Source organism: Triturus cristatus, chromosome 4_2 (genome assembly GCF_964204655.1).
Source record: "Triturus cristatus chromosome 4_2, aTriCri1.1, whole genome shotgun sequence".
Lineage (NCBI taxonomy): Eukaryota > Metazoa > Chordata > Amphibia > Caudata > Salamandridae > Triturus > Triturus cristatus.
Window position 1 is genome coordinate 539,345,392 of NC_140586.1, and position 17,703 is coordinate 539,363,094.

The following is a 17,703-nucleotide window of genomic DNA, read 5'->3' on the forward strand; positions in this document are numbered from 1 at the left end:
TGGGGTCCAGTGTTCATGATGTGTCCAATGAATACATGGTTTGTGACTATTAGTACTCATCATAAAAAGGCATATAAACATAGGTTTGTATATTTAAGTAATTGTTCTTAGCTAACCGCTCCCACTTTCCCACCAGTGTGTATCAGCAGGGACCTGGAGTGAGCAAGTACTCCTGAGGGAAGCGAACCTGAAACACTACCTAAATGTTGGTTCTAACCAAACACATCCCAAAAACAATTAGATCTACTGATCATTACCTCATTAGTAACGGTATACTTCAACATAACCCCAAAACGATACTGCTGTAGGAATTCTGTTCCCACCATATGTAGCAAAGGAATCGAGAATGTATATAGATATATAAGCCATCAGGAGAGTAAGGATTTCCACGGTTCACCAAAAAAATAGTAACAAAAAATAATAGACTTTTCTTTCAGAAGAGAATTTCTTCAATCTCCAAAGGATCACCCAGTCAACACATGGATGGTGAGGTATTAGCAATCCAATAAAGTGAATAAACATGCACCTTACCAACAAAGAAGTACAATCAGCTGTTGGTGAGTGCTCTTCTATACTCTTTTTGTCTTGTTGGTTTTTCTGAGGTGAAGTCCACAAAGAAGGTAATCCCAAAACAAACCAGCACGCTTGCTGTGGGGCATAGGGGGGCATGAGAGTTCCAAACAAAATGCTGGTCAAGTCCTCTGAAAAAATGCAGGTAAATGTTATGGGCAAAATCAAATGGGTGCTGAATTGCAGATGTTTTGTGGGCTCACGAGTGCAGCCTTTTATGGTGTCGCACTAGAGGAGTATTGCTGCAATAAGCGTGGGCTTCTTGAAAAGGCATCAACACAGGGGATCGCGTCAACACTAGATCACATGCCCTGCCTCAACCCCCACTTCCGGGGTCCTTGACACACCACATGACTCCTCTGGATATGCACAGCCATGACACATAGGCAGCAAATAGCAAACGCACCCTAAGACTTTTGGACGAATATCAGAAAATATTCTTAAAACAGTAATGAGGGGATAAACTTTGTCAGTCCAAAATGAGTTTCTTCAATACCAAAATGCCAGATATATCCTTGGAAAGGAAAAACAAGAACATATACCTGGCATCCGTACATAAAAGACTCAATGGACCCCATAATGGAGGAGGTGGAGTTGCAATTTACTGAACAGCCTATTTGAGAAACAAAAATTCAGTGACTACTAAAGAAAATCACAGAGCTGGAGGATTGTGCTGGGAAGGATAATGTTCCCCTGTAAGGAATTCCTGGAAACATGGAGAAGGACATTGAAGATTGCTTTCGAAGATGCATTGGAATTTCAAAGAGCACACGGAAAAGGTGCAGAGACAAGAAGGGATCAAATGGGCCAAGCCTAGTGATTGCATGCCTAGTATGTGACCAACAAGTCCGTAGAATCCTGCAGGTGACTAAAAAAAACCATGATGATCCATTTTTTCATGAGGTAATAATCCTCCACATAACCACAGATGTTCCAGATCATACAACTGTAAAAAGGAAACAGTTCCTAGCTATTTGGGCAAGATTTCATTAAAGCAATATCAAATATGGCCTGATCAATTAAGTGGTAATGATTGCCACTGTTGAATTAAAGAAAATTCAGAATTTTTCAATTGGGAGGAGCTTAGTAACATTCTGGACAACTTAAATGTGGCCCTATGGATCCCCATCTCATTGTATCTGAGAACTCTAGTACAACTCGACCAGTGTCTGATCAGGAGGGTCTCAATAAGTGATTGAAACTCAGAGGCGAGAGAGGGGAAAACCCTGCTCTCACCCAGTACATGGGTGGTAAGAGGTGAGTTGATTTGTTGTGTAAACTAGAATACAGTTGTGGAATGTCTCATGTTTTATCTAATCACTCTGTCCTTTATAATCCCGCATCCACTTGTGAAATACAGAAGTGATTAACAGGATAGGTTGACTGATAATCCTGTTTTAGTAACTGTACATGGAAGAGAACAAAGTCATGCATGATAGTAGAAGAAGATGATCAAACTAAAATTGTTCTGCTTGGCATGCCATTCTTATTGCTATATCATTGTAAAATAACTGGCCCGATTGTACCATTTGAGGGACTGGCTACTTCCCCGCCAGCTGAGTAGGGGTTAAGCCCACAGTTTTAACGTTTAGAAGCATGGGTAAACCACAAAAGTGATAGGAGTCAACAGAGGCAGTAGGTGGATGGTTATATTTAGACATCTCACCAAAGCGACCTATGAGGTTAAGTAGTACTGTAGTATACCAGGCATATAAAGGTAGTCTGCCTTAAGCACAGACTAGTGCTCTATACTCCACCTTGAATTTCCACGGCTCCCTCACGAATTGAGCATTTACATTAACACCCACTACAGCTAGTAATGATGAATGTTAATGTCTGAAAGGAAGTAAAAATTACCCTATGTCAATAATAAAAAAGACTTATATATAGCACTACTTCAAGAGTCTCACCTCCCTCAGAAAGAGGCTGATAAATTGAAAAGAAAGAGGATAGGAAGAGTGATCAGTAGTAGCTGCTTAGACACTTGAGATCAACCCCTTACAACCCACATCACTTCCACCAGGAGATATGGAGTAGCAATTTTAATACAGAAACACCTTGCCCATAAGGTTCTTAATACATGGTTAGACTCTGAAGAGAGACGTTTTTGCCAGACTTAAAATTATGAACAATATATTTATTGTGGAATTTGTATGCATGCCTAGTTCACAGAAAAAGAGCCTTTTCATGACATTCTCCTGTGCTTTATTTTTGTCAATCTCATATATTTGTATCACTATATGTGTCACCAGGTGAAGACAATGCATGACAGCATCTCTGGTACATATGAGATTTCCTAACGTTTTAACTATGCAATTTTGTACTATCAAATGAAATATGAAAAAAATAAATTACCTTTGCAAAAGTATATATATATATATATTTTTATAAATCAATAAAAGATATACAAAAGTATGTACCTGTTTATGATTTCGTGAGTTTTTGTTATGAACATGGGGCCTTAGTATGCCCACATAGAAGCAATACAGTTCGTTTGGGAGTTTCTTTGTTTATTTACTGTTATTTACTGTTTCCCTTCCCCTTTCTCCCAGACCTAAAAGTAGTTCTAGGGGGTCCCTTTTTTTTGTTACTTAACTTTACTCTTCAACAGTCACCTCTCGGACGCTACGAAGCGGAACTTGGAAATTGAAAAGGGCTTATAGATAGGATATATAGTGTCCTGATATGTGTATTACACTGAGCCCTGAGATAGGACACTCTGGGGTACAGCATTACAATGAGATTACACCGAGGAAGATTGGTTGGCTGGCATTAAGGTTTTCCCATGATAAATTGCTAAGAGAAGTGCTCCTTTTTTGAAGTGCAGCAAAATTGATAATGGACACCCTCACGTGTACACATGGATGGCCTCTTACTTGACTCAGAATGATGGACACAATTTTGGCACGAAATGTGGCACATTCTGACCTCAACACCAGGTGTAACCTTCTACACGTTCATACCATTTGACCCTTCGTTTCAATATACTGGAAAACTTTGTATCATTGACACACAGGAGGAGGTGACTGACAGCATCACTATGCCACTAGAGTGAGCCTATCCTCCCCACACAAGAATTGCTTGATGAGGTCTTCCGAGTTTCTGGTTGTGAAAGGTTATATACAAGATGAATGACCAGACACATATCATTCAATCTGGGAGCCACTTTGAGCCTCATACGAATACTGTTGACCGGGTTTGAAATGTTGTAATGTATAGTGATCTGGATAGGCCTGTAAAGTGTTGTGCTCTTGTTTGGAGACTTCTCGCAGAATGCTGTGGAACTGAGAATGGGAGGTCGAGCGGAAACAGTGAAATGCATAGCAGCACAACTGGAACGTGTGTCTATAGAGCACCAAAGATGGAAAAGCCTTTTGCACCGGGTTCACAATAATTTGTGGAAGGTGACTCTAGAAAACTGCTCTATTAGTTTAAGAGCGGGGTGGAATTTGGGTTCAAGACTGGAATATGTTAAAAAAACATATATGACCGATGTGATGCTTTAAGATGGTGGGGGGACTGGGACTGGTGTTGATACTTGAAATGTCAGACATCACTTTGTCTTGTGTTATTGCATAACATCCAAGACAGTCACACTGTTTACGTTGTGATATTCGTCCTGCACAATTTCTGCCACGTTTTAACCTGTCAAAATGTATGCAAGGCAAAAGCATGGGCTGTAATCCAGACTGGGCCGCAAACTCCACTTAGTGCCCAATCCAGATTAACGCCTTTGACTATTCACCGCTAAGGCGTCACAGCTGAGTGTTATTTACTCACACTTCCTGCATTTCCAAACAATTATTTCGAAAATAGGCAGGTAACTTCTTGGGAGATGGCATGGGGTTTATTAAGGTGGTAGCCTTTCAGAATTGAGAAAAAAGAGACATCATCTAGAACACAAGGGGAAATACCTGCAACAAAGGTTCCACAGTCCAAATTATAAAATCAACACAAAATAAAGGCATCTGTCAACTTCATCTCAAGCGTAGCTCATCTGCCCAGGACTGCTGCGCCTTCTTCCCGCGGTTGTAAAGGTGAACGTCTTCCCTTCGTGGGTCTGATTTCTAGTCAGTTCCCAGTGGTGTGTCCCTTTCACACTCTTCTTGCAGTGCCAGTGATACAGAAAGGCTAACAATGTTTCCGAAGTGTTCCCTTTCCCACAACCTAAAGCCCGGAAGAGCCCGAATCAGCTAATTAGAGGGAACCATGATTCTCCCATCGTAAAGCCACATTTCCTCGTGGACCATGGGGTGAACTATTAGATTTATTAATCCACCCTGTGCTTCGGAATCTTAATGGCCATAAAGCTGACCCACAACACACAGCATAAAAAAACAGTCACAAAACACAGAATAGGACTAAATCATGTTTTATGTATGAATGCTGCGGCCGTCCTCCATATGAGCTCTCCTTGGACATGAACTGCGGCAGGTTCTCGCCGTGTAACTGGACAAAAGTTTCCCTAAATTTCATCATGTTACTAAATGACAAAAAATGAACGCGCTTAATAATCTCCAATTTGGTTTCTACTGTAGTTAATGATACAGGCACAGCAAGGTAGACACTGTAAGTGCACCGAGAAGTGCCCACAAGTGTTGCAAATTTAATTAAAAGCCAGAAAGTCATCGCAATGACAACTCAGCAGAAAGCCATTTATTTTTAAAATCTAATATACTTTTCTCGACTAAAGGCTAAAGCACATGCTGACTTATACATTTAAATCTAACTGGTATAAGCGCGCTTGATGATTTTTTTGCGCACAGGGTGGTGCTCAATTTGCAATGGAGTAAATTGGCAGAATTGTATGTGGTGGATTTTTTTAACTCACTCAAAAGAAGCCTCATTAAAACTATATGGTAGGCTGTATACTTTCTTCATCATTAGCTGGCCTAACTGCAGATAAAAGTGATACAATTATGGATTTATATAAATCCTGTTGTCAATTTACTGCTGCAGCACCGCCAAGCAACCTCATTTTAAATAGGGTATTTTATTCTTAGCGCTTTTTGCTTTTAATGAGCGTGCAGTTTGTCGCTGCTCAGATCCCCACAAGAGAGAAATCTGCAGATTCGAAAGAGGAGAAACGTCAAGGAGTTCTTTGCGGCCAGAATACATACACATTTGTATTTTGTGTCGATGTTTTCAAACATGTGTAATTTCCATTAAAGTGAAATGTGAAGTATTGTTCAAGAAGGGAAATGAAAGATAGTGCTTACTGCTTCCTTAAACGTCTTTATTCCAACTGATAAAACACCTTAATTTTTCGATGGCCTATTTGCACTTTCATTTATTTACCAAGCCTCAGGCGATCCTAAATGCTATGATGTATTTATGTATTAATCCGAAATTCCTTTTTTATTTGTTTATGCCGGTTTCCTAAAATATGCGTGCGTATCTATCTATCTATCTATCTATCTATCTATCTATCTATCTATCTATCTATCTATCTATCTATCTATCTATCTATCTATCTATCTATCTATCTATCTATCTATCTATCTATCTATCTATCTATCTATCTGTCTGTCTGTCTGTCTGTCTGTCTGTCTGTCTGTCTATCTATCTATCTATCTATCTATCTATCTATCTATCTATCTATCTGTCTGTCTGTCTGTCTGTCTGTCTGTCTGTCTGTCTGTCTATCTATCTATCATTCTATCTATCTGTCTGTCTGGCTGTCTGTCTGTCTATCTATCGATCACCCTTGTTTAATGTGGGGATGATTCATACTACAAATGCTATCTTCTTATATGGTTTATCTCATGATGTTTTGCAATGTTCTATTTGACATTAGCACAGGAAGCAATAACTATTTGCACGTCTGTTTATTAGTACAAATGTGCTAAATAGGGGTTTCTGCCACATGTATTGTCACTGGCATTGCATATACGTGCGTTTCTGTGTTTGTAACATTTTTATATGTAACTTTACATATATAAGTAACACTTTTTAAAATCTATAATTTTCAAACAATTACAATTTCATGATGCAATCCAAGCTTTTATTTAAAACGCATATTCATTTTGTACTAGATTCGATATCATTCAAATACATTTAGGAATGAAGAATATTTTGCATTGCGGCCTATGTGATATTTTTATTTAAAGGATCACTAACATTTCTGTAAGCATTATAGTCAATTGTACATTTTGTAATACGGGAGAGGACTCGATTGGATTCAGTGGTAGGCTTAGAGTGGAATGGTTACATTTAAGTAATAATGTCAAACAGAGATGAAGCTACTAGGTAGGCCTGGACAAGGATTGAGTCAGAGGACCCAAGGTGACACTGTTAGCTCTGCCACGTGAATAGCCACCAGGGAGTACTTTCCTCCCTGGATAATACTGGCATTATACATCAGACCCTTTACATTTTGGTTAGAGTGCACAATATTTTAGAAAGAGGCTATGTGTTTCCTCATGGCACTCTAGGAGGGGAAGTCACATGAAGAATAGTTGTTTCGTTTTTTGGTGATAAGGAACCACCATTGTTTCTTCTACAGCAACACAGACCTTCTGTTGAAATGCACTTGAGTGAAAGGTTATTACGCAGGAGCAAGTGAACAAAATGTAATGGCTTTTAGTCACAATCTAAATCATTTTTTGGTGTTGCTACACTGATTTTAGGAATTGTGGTGGATTTAATAACATTTTCACAATAGAAAAAATGTTGATCCTTCTGCGAGAGAAAACAGTTTCTGTTTTGAAGTGCTCATTGAATTTATGACCAACAGCCCAGAGTGCTGAAATACGGTTTCGTGTTCCCAAAACAAGCCTCCCCCAGTGGCGTGGCTTGGCGCCCAAGGATCATGGCGGCATCCGTGTGAGGCTCAGGGCTCACCTTGGCGAAACCCCGTCTCAAGTTAACCCCCGCGAAGCCTTCATCACCCAAAGACGTCAGAAGGTATGAAGTCAGCGTTGCACACTTAACCGTTCGTGTGCGCATGCTGAAAAGGAGCATTTCTCATTCTTTTTGACTTCTCTCAGGCAATATAGCTCCGTAGCGGCCGCCATTTTCTTTTTTTGCCACGTACGAAGCTCAGGAATAATGCAGCTCGTTTCAAATTGGTAGAGCAAAATTGGTTATGGAATGCAAGGAAGAAAACAAGCCTCATTTGACAAAATGGTATTCTAAGTAGATGTCTTGCTTGCACTGCCACCGGATTTAGAGACCTCTGTGCCTGTCAGAATCCATGCCATTCTTGAACTTTATTTCTGTCACTATTAAAATAGTCTCTCACTGAAGACAACAATCGAATTATAATACAGTAGAGAGAACGGCACGGCCTGCGCTTTGTACACCTGGCCTGAGGGAAAATGCTGCATTGCTCGATCTGCACCACTCATTGTAACACACAAACAGTAAGCGTGCCATCACAATCGTAGCCTCTGCAGGTATTTGTAAATGGTTGAACATGCCGCGATGTGAACAGATTTGGTGAATTTCACATCATAGTTGCTATGCCATCATCTGGAACCAGAGAAGTTACAGGAAATGCGGAGGTGTTGATGTATTCTTCTAAATTGCTCCAGTAAACGCATTCCTGTCCGCTATGAAAGAATGACTTTGGCAGCCATTTTATGGTCTCTATTTTAATGGTGTGCTTCAAGTGTTACTGTGTTTTTATGCTGCCATACAAAGCTTGAACTTCTGTGACTCATTAGCCCAATTAAACATTATTCACCCACGTTCTGAGCACTACTAACTTTTTTATTAACTGTTTGGAGGAAGACACAGTTAATTTAGTTCATTCTCTTTGTCACATCTTAAACATTACCTTCCTTCAACGTAACCACGCTTTTTCACGTTTTACATGTTTTTCATTCTTGATATGTTTAATGGGCAGAACTAAGACATTCTCCTCTACGCTTCCAAAAGCGAAACAATCTTTTATTAAAAATTCGAAAGTCTTCACAGAATTTTCTAAACTTGAGGACTCTCTATTGTCTTCGTCGCAGTTTTTGGAGCCTACAATGGATCCTACCTCTACAGCTTCAGGAAAATCTATCACAAAATGCTTGAAAAAGGATCCTCCTTCTCTGCCCAAATCAGTCTCGCCGTTCTCTATGGAGCTCCTGTTGGAAGAAATCAGAGCCCTCCGACCTTTTATAGAAGAGACTAATGTTAAACTGCAAATCCTTACGGATAACTGGTCCCAGCTAGACACAAGAGTCTCAGTAGTTGAGAAAAGTGTCTCAGCACTCAAGGATTCATGTGCTAGCGTCTCACAACTTCATTCCCAGGTCTCTGTGCTTCAACGACAAGTCGAAGACCTTGAAAACCGGAATCGGCGGAATAACCTTCGAATTTACCAGCTGGTGGAAGGACTTGAAGGATCAAATGCTCTCACCTTTTTTTTAAATCCTTCCTCCCTAAGCTACTTCACATGCCAGATGGTACTGTACTTAATATTCAACGAGCACACAGATTGGGTCGCGTTCCTTCCAATGCTTCACCTTCGCAACGACCAAGAGGCGTGATCTTATATTTCTTAGAGTACACGGATTTGTTAAAAGTCTTTTCAGCGGCCAAATCCATTCAAAAAATCACATGGTCTGGTTCTACTTCATTTTTTGCACAGGATTACTCCAATGTGGAAGAGAACAATGGTTCGGGATGGCCTGAGAAGGTCCGGTACAATGGAAAACCCTTAGGAGGGCGAATGATTTGGTATAGGTTCAAAGACTCATACGGGAGAGTAATACTTAATATAGAGAAACAGGGGACAGGAGAGGTCAATATATGACACTTATTTATTGTACATAGATTGAATTCAAGTGCTCACATATTTAGTGACAAGAAAGCGTGACATGCAGGTGAGGGTGGACTCTTTAAAAAGGAACATCGCATTGGCAACAATAGAGAACCATTTTTTCTTAGTAAAATCAGTACAAAAAAGGTTCAAGTTGCATAAGGTCGACGACGTTTCGAACTCAATTATTTGAGTTCATCTTCAGGACAAATGTGAGCATATGAACTTGAGCATATGGAAGGTTAAGTAATGGGGTTGTCGTCAATTAAGGAGGATGCACAGGTGTGCTCGTCGCAGCAGTGAAAGTCTAGATGTAAAACAACCGCTAAAGTTACAAACTTAGTCCAACCTTCTCAATGTATGGAGGCGGGGTTTCAGTGCCGAAAATTTCAATCAATGTATCGGAAGAGTTGCTGGAGTGAAGAGTTTAGTTCAGCCTGCTCAACGAATGGAGGCTGGGTTCCGGTGCCGAGAAATTAAGTCAATACATGCGGCACTCGGTGCAGTCAATGGGGGTCACGGAGAGTGGAGCGAGTCCTGGATGCGTGCAAGTGTAGTTGCACGCATCCAGGACTCGCTCCACTCTCCGTGACCCCCATTGACTGCACCGAGTGCCGCATGTATTGACTTAATTTCTCGGCACCGGAACCCCGCCTCCATTCGTTGAGCAGGCTGAACTAAACTCTTCACTCCAGCAACTCTTCCGATACATTGATTGAAATTTTCGGCACTGAAACCCCGCCTCCATACATTGAGAAGGTTGGACTAAGTTTGTAACTTTAGCGGTTGTTTTACATCGAGACTTTCACTGCTGCGACGAGCACACCTGTGCATCCTCCTTAATTGACGACAACCCCATTACTTAACCTTCCATATGCTCAAGTTCATATGCTCACATTTGTCCTGAAGATGAATTCAAATAATTGAGTTCGAAACGTCGTCGACCTTATGCAACTTGAACCTTTTTTGTACTGATTTTACTAAGAAAAAATGGTTCTCTATTGTTGCCAATGCGATGTTCCTTTTTAAAGAGTCCACCCTCACCTGCATGTCACGCTTTCTTGTCACTAAATATGTGAGCACTTGAATTCAATCTATGTACAATAAATAAGTGTCATATATTGACCTCTCCTGTCCCCTGTTTCTCTATATTAAGTATTACTCTCCCGTATGAGTCTTTGAACCTATACCAAATCATTCGCCCTCCTAAGGGTTTTCCATTGTACCGGACCTTCTCAGGCCATCCCGAACCATTGTTCTCTTCCACATTATATCACCCCAGGTTCGCATAAGGGGTACCCTTGTCCTTTAAAAACACAGGATTACTCCAAAGCCACTGCTAATAGGTGCAAAGCTTCCCTCAATATGAGATCTGATCTTCGGTCATTGGAAGCTCGCTATGGACTTTTCCATCCTTGTCTCTTTAAGGTTACTTACAATAATAGAACAACTACGTACGAAGATCCGATGAGACTACAGAGCTTCATAAACTCTTGCAAGCCAGTTAACATGGATTCCTCCACTCCTTCATCGTCATTCAACACTTAACGCTATAACACCACTTAATGTTATGATATCACCTCCAAAGTTCTGTATAAGTTCTGTATTCTTCCGGTAAAATGATCTACATCAGAATGGATACTTGTTGGTTTAAATAAGGAACTGTTTCGTATTGGATTCAAATATGTTTATCCTCATAGATGTGTTTTCAATGTTTTTTATGGTTCGCGGTATGTCTTGTTATTTACCTTCCTAATTGTTATTTTCTTCTTCCACAGATCCCTCTTCCTCATGGCATGGTTTTCTCCTGGTTTCCTGTGTGTCTGCGCTCGGATGTTCTGTCTGTCCATGTGGCCTCACCTCCCCCCTCTATATCTCCCCTTTGTAGGTATGTTTCTTGTTTCTTGTTTTGTCTCTTTTTCTCTGTCTCGCAATTCCCTTTTTTCCTTAGTATATTCCACAATTTGCATTCATTTGCTTTCTTGGTGTTCTCAGTATTTCTCTCTGCTGTTCTTTTTTCTATTGCTTCCCTACACTCATCATTGCATGTCCATTTTCTGTCACTTCGTCACATTCTTTTTTCTTAATTATATCACTTACCTTCTACGTTGTTTTATATAACCTCATCAAGTTCATCTCTTGCTCTCCAACTTTTTTCTTGGTTCTTGTTATATGATTCTTACATCCTTTTTTACTTGGAGACTGACTCTTTCCTTACTGTACTTTTTTCTTGTACCCTTTTTTGTTCTTTGATTGAAATGTGCTTTTATTTGACAATTGTAGGTCAACTTGTTTCCATTAATCTATGTCATTTAAATTGATAACTTGGAACGTGAGGGGCCTGAACTCTCCTATTAAAAGGCAACGGGTCTTGACCCACTTAGCCAAATTAAATGCCAACATTGCTTTTCTGCAAGAAACTCACCTCTCAGAGGTCGAATTATCCAAGTTAAAGAAGGGTTGGGTAGGGGAGGTTTTCTTTTCTCCAGGGGACGGTAAACGCAATGGAGTGATGATACTATGTCACAAATCCCTTTCGCTTTCACTCTTATCTCAAGAGTCAGATGCCTATGGTAGATGGTTGAATGTTAAATTGTCTTTAAAGGGTGTTCCAGTCTCTCTTCTAAATGTCTATGCCCCTACATGTGGTGAACCCTCCTTCTGGCCCACATTCGCCAAGCAAATTTCTCATTGCATAGAGGATAACTTTATTCTGGCTGACGATTGCAATCAGATCTTTGACCCATTTATTGATAAGAATTCTACGTTCTCCTTTATACCCAATAAGCCTCACAAATCTTTTGTGCACGCCATTAATCAGCATAAGCTCGTTGATGCCTGTCGACTCTGCAATCCAACCACCAGATAATTTACTTTATATTCCCCATCTCATCATTCTCAATCAAGGATCTATTATATTTTTGTTTCCCATAATATTTCGCAAACTCTCACTCATGAGGAAATTGGTCCTATTTTGTTATCAGATCACGATCCAGTTTCTATTGGCTTTGATATCCTACCTAAAATCACAGGTCCCAGGAGGTGGCGTTTTATTAACGCCCTTCTTTTAGACCCAAAATTCACTGCCTCCTTTACCACTTTCTTTGATGAGCTTTATATGATAAATCAAACTGAATCCATGCCCTTTTCTACTCTATGGGATGCATTCAAAGCCTCAACAAGAAATTTCATACTAACCTTTGTTGCAATGAAACGAAAAAATGCCCGTAAACAGACTATGGACCTCCTTCAAGACATTAAGAGACTGGAGCACTCTTACTATACCTCACACTCAAAAGATTGTCTAACAGCCCTCATCAATGCCAAAATGCATTTCAATAAAAAAAATCCACAGTGGATGCCTGACTGTATTTGTTAAAATCTAGTGCCAAATTTTATGGTGGCAAGAATAAAGCTGGGAACATTTTGGCTAATTATTGGAAAGTCAAGCGTAATGAATTGAATATTGAATCTATATATGATGCAAATTTAGACCTAAATTTTAAGGATGATGACATTTTAAATGAATTTTCTCTTTTTCACAAAACATTATATACTTCTGAAACACAACCCACCGAACATTCCTTATTACATTTTTTCTCTAATATTCAACAACCTCAGAATAACCTTCCAGTTTTATCCTCATTGGAGTTGGATTTGACACAGCAAGAGTTGTTAAAAGCCCTTCAATCTTTTAAACATGACAAAGCACCAGGGCCTGACGGTTTCACTGTCGAATTTTATTTACATTTTTCCAAACTTTTATTGCCTAAGTTGTATTCTCTAATAAACTCTTTTAGCACGTTAGAACATTCCTCTGGTTTTTTTTCAGATGCCCACATCTGCATAATCCCCAAGGAATGTAAAGACTCCAAACATTGTAAGAACTAAAGGCCTATATCTTTGGTAAACATCGATTATAAGATCTTTTCTAAGGCATTAGCCATACGATTGGATTCTTATTTACCAGACCTGTTGGGGATAGAACAATCTGGATTTGTTAAAGGTCGTTACATAAAAAATAATACACGGCTCCTGTTTAATGTTTTGTCAAAATCCTCACGTTTTAAGGAATCCCTAGCAGCAATAGCGTTGGATGCTGAGAAGGCGTTCGATAGAATTGAATGAACATACCTGTTCTACACCCTCAAATGGCTTGGATTTGGCCCAAATTTTATATCCCTGATTTCTCTTCTTTATTCCAATCCTAGAGCGACTGTTTGTGCTACTGGATTGGTATCTCCATTTTTTGATGTAGGAAGAGGTGTACGTCAAGGATGCCCTCTTTCTCCCTTCCTTTTTAATTTTGGCTTTGGAACCATTTCTTTCCAAATTACGTCAGAATCCAACTCTGCATGGCTATCAAACATTGCATTTCCATATTAAACTTGCAGCGTATGCGGATGATATTTTGCTTCTTATTTCTCAACCAAATGACTCAATCCCTGCCTTCTTAATAGAAGAACAAACTTACTCCAACATCTCTGGTTACAAATTAAACAATGATAAATCGAGATTCTACCTTTAACAAAGTACACTATTAAACCTGATTTTAGTGCCTCTAATTTTACTTGGAGTTCTAACCACAATAAATATTTAGGTTTACTTATCACTAGGCCTGGGCTAAATTTCGTTCAGTTCGCGGAAATTGCGATAATTTGACATTTTCGCGTTCCGTGGAAAGCGCGAAAATGTCAAAATTTCCGCATTCCGCAGTTTAGCGATAATTTGGTTCTTGCTCGTGCTGTAAAATAATACATTCTCGCGCGCGCGCGATCGCCATACCTGAATCCCTGCGTTCGCCGAAAAGTTTTCTTGATCCGGTCGTGTTCTCCATGAGATGTTGTATTGTTTTTATCCCTTTGCGCTGTCTCGCGACAGTTCGCGCCCGCAGTGACGTCATGCGTCTCGCGATCACGTCTTTCTTCTCGCGATCATGCACCGCGAGACAACTGAAAACAAGATGGCCACGCCCGCGAGCAACTGCATGGGTAAGTTGGCGAGCCGCAACCATGCAAAAAATCTCGCGAACATGCGGGAAAAAAACTTCCGCATCTTCGCGATATTTCCACGTGTTTGCGATAATTTTTAACATTTTCGCGATAATTTGCGAAAGTGGATTTCGCAAATTCCGCCCACCCCTACTTATCACCTCTTCATTTTCGGACACAGTAACATTGTGTATGAATAAATGTATACAAAAGATCTCAGATCTGACTACCAAATGGCACCCTCTCTACCTATCATGGTGGGGCCGTCTGGACACTATAAAGATGATGCTATCATCCATAATTATATATACTATCTCCAATATCCCAGTTCTCATTCCAACTAAATTCTTTAGGAAAATTAACTCCTTTCTCTCTTCCTTCCTTTGGAATAATAAGAAACCTCGAATGTCTATTCTTAGATTAATTTGTCCCAAGACTGGCGGTGGAGTCAACTTTCCCAACTTTCCAACATACCAAAAAGCATTCCTTCTATACATCTAGCCTCTTTGTGGTTACGTGGTCCAAAAGACCACTGCCCCTTATGAACCACAATTGAACGTCTTTTTTTATCCTCCTTCTCCTTTGATAAATACCTTTCTTTTTCACGTAAACCACAAGCCCAATCTACTCCCATTATTAAATTGACCTCTAAGCTTCTATTGCCTTTATTCTCTTCTCCTCATTCCACTATAGATTCCTTCCTCAACTCCACAATTTGGCACAATCAAAACTTGCTTATTCGAAATAAACCATTTTATTGGAAAACTTGGCATCGGCGAGGTCTAATTTGGATTCATTAGCTTTTCTTGCACTCAGACTTTTTATCTTTTTGCTCACTCAGTCATTTATTCAACTTACCTGCTTCATTCTTTCACAAATACCTTTTACTCAAAACAGCTGTGATGGATACCCGTACCAAATTGATAACGACACTTAATGCTTCCACTATTCCAGACTTGTCATCACAATTACAAACCTTGTTAAAAACAACACCCAAAGCTTCCACAACATACAACTTTATACATAGCACTGGAAAGGTTCGGCAGAAATTCAAAACTGAAGAGGCTTGGGAACGAGACTTTGCATCGTCTTGGCCAATATCTCTATGGAATAAATTATGGGCCAAGATTCGTAGGACCTCTAGAGCTGCGGGCACAACGCAAACGTTGTTTTTTGTTTATAACAGGCTCTTGTTGTCTCCCAGTGCTTTAACCCCTTCCATGCTGCGCAAATTCCGCCGCTGTGCTGACGGAATCTTGCGCGGGCGTGGTCATGACGGAACGGTTCCGTCATGAGCACAGCTCAACCGTGGCTCATGACGGAACCGTTCCGTCATGAGCACCGAAGGGGTTAAGCAAAAATGATACTACTGTACCTGATATTTGTTGGTCATGCTCCTCCCCAAAAGCCGATTTATTCCATATGTTATTTTCTTGTCCTATTGTGTATAACTTTTGGAAAAAAGTTTGGTCTCAAATCAATTTGATTTTAGATACTACATTTCCTTTCTCCTATACTCATGTTTTTCTAGGAAGTCTATCATCCTGCTGGGAGAACGTTATGCTTAATGTTAAAATTGTTTATTTATTATTAGCAGTTGCATTTCAGCAAATCACAGCAAATTGGAAAGATTTCTCTAAAATGTCTTGCAGGGCATGGTGGTATGCTGTTTGTAATAATCACAGGTTAGACACTTCCTTTGTATATCCGATCCATATGGCGTCGAAAAGGTTGGATTTATGGTTGCCTATCAAAATTTATTTAGATGTTTGTGCTAGTCGCTCTTTTCAATTACATCCAATTCAACAACAAGTCTCAAAACCCCTGTGAAACGCCCTAACTGTTCCTAAAAATATGTGATTTTTTGAGCATTATACATGATTGTTTCTGATGTTTTTTAACTTTGAATTTTATCCTTAAGCCTGATTCATTAATTACAATGTAGCTCTTTCTTCTGTATGACATGCATTGAATATGATGAACCATGTTGTGACACTTTGTATTTTTTATTAATAAAATCTTTTTTAACTTAAAAAACCAGATTCCCCTAAGCATCTCAAAAAGCAGTCTGACATGCTTAAAGAAACGTATGCTTTCAGTTTGCCAGTTGATTTAAGCATGCTTTTTGGTCACTTCATAAGAGTTGTAATGAAAGTACTAACACTCTGCACTAATAATGAAGGCGATGGGCAAATGGACCACATATTACTCTAACACATGGGTATTCACGAACATTTACCCAGGGGCCACAAAGTACTCTCTTTGGCATGCCGGAGGGCTCACTTATGCCAGCGGGGCGAGACTCAGGGTAATGAAAGGTGGGCATAGGGGGATGTGAAGCAGTTGCATGGTGTGGACAACAAACTGAGTCGCATGACTTTTGTCTGCCACCAATGCCTTATTCTCATGCACCAAGACTGAAAGTGAAAGCATTACCTTCTGTTGTATAATGTGAGTGGGAAAGATATACTCATCTGATGGTGGCTGAATTGCAAAATGTGAAACCAGAAAACCTATATTTATGCACGTTTAACAACTTACGGAATGTTCCTGAACTGCCAAGTGAACAGCAGCCCCCAGCTGCTGGTCACCAGGGGGCAACAATTAAAGGTCAGGAGGGCCACATGTGCCCCCGTCCCGTACTTTGAGTATCCCCCTCTCACAGGAACTGTACAGTTCACACCCTTTGCTACAATATGTGCTGCATGGCATTACCACAGCACGAGGATATTATTGTACTTCCGGTTATTAATGCAAATAGGTAATCTATGAGAATTAAAATGTGAAGGGAGGGTAGTTGTTTTCTTAGTCTCTTCATAGTATGATCTAGTTCAAAAAGGCTAAAATTAGTTGAGATTGATCCCTACCAAAACCCCATTTCTAATCCTTTTTCCCATATTACTTGACGTTCACTTTCTGATTCTCACAGCTCTAAGGACCTCGAGAATAACACTTAAGAGCCTCAACTCACACCAGCAGGGTCCAGTCCAGGTCCTGTTGTAACTAGTCAGTTGGTGACTCAAGGAAAAGTCTTTCTGCAGCTTTGAATGTGTTTGTAGCCACACAAGAGGTTAGCCAACGACCCTTGGAGTCCACAGTTTGGTCCTCAGCACAGATGAGAATAGGTCCAGCCGTTCTGGTCTCCATACAGGTCAGAGACAGCATTTCCAACCATTTATGTTTCTTCCACTGGTCTGGATGTGTCTTGAGGAGCTTGAAATGAGGCATCATATTTGTCGAAATCATTAACCAGTGGGTGATGATGAATTCTGGGCATTCCCTGACCAATGGGGAAACATTTCCCATGGGTAAACTTTCCCACTTTTGTAGCACATCCTGTTTATCTTCCAGCAAACTAACCTGTAGTGCATCATTCTGTGTGAAATC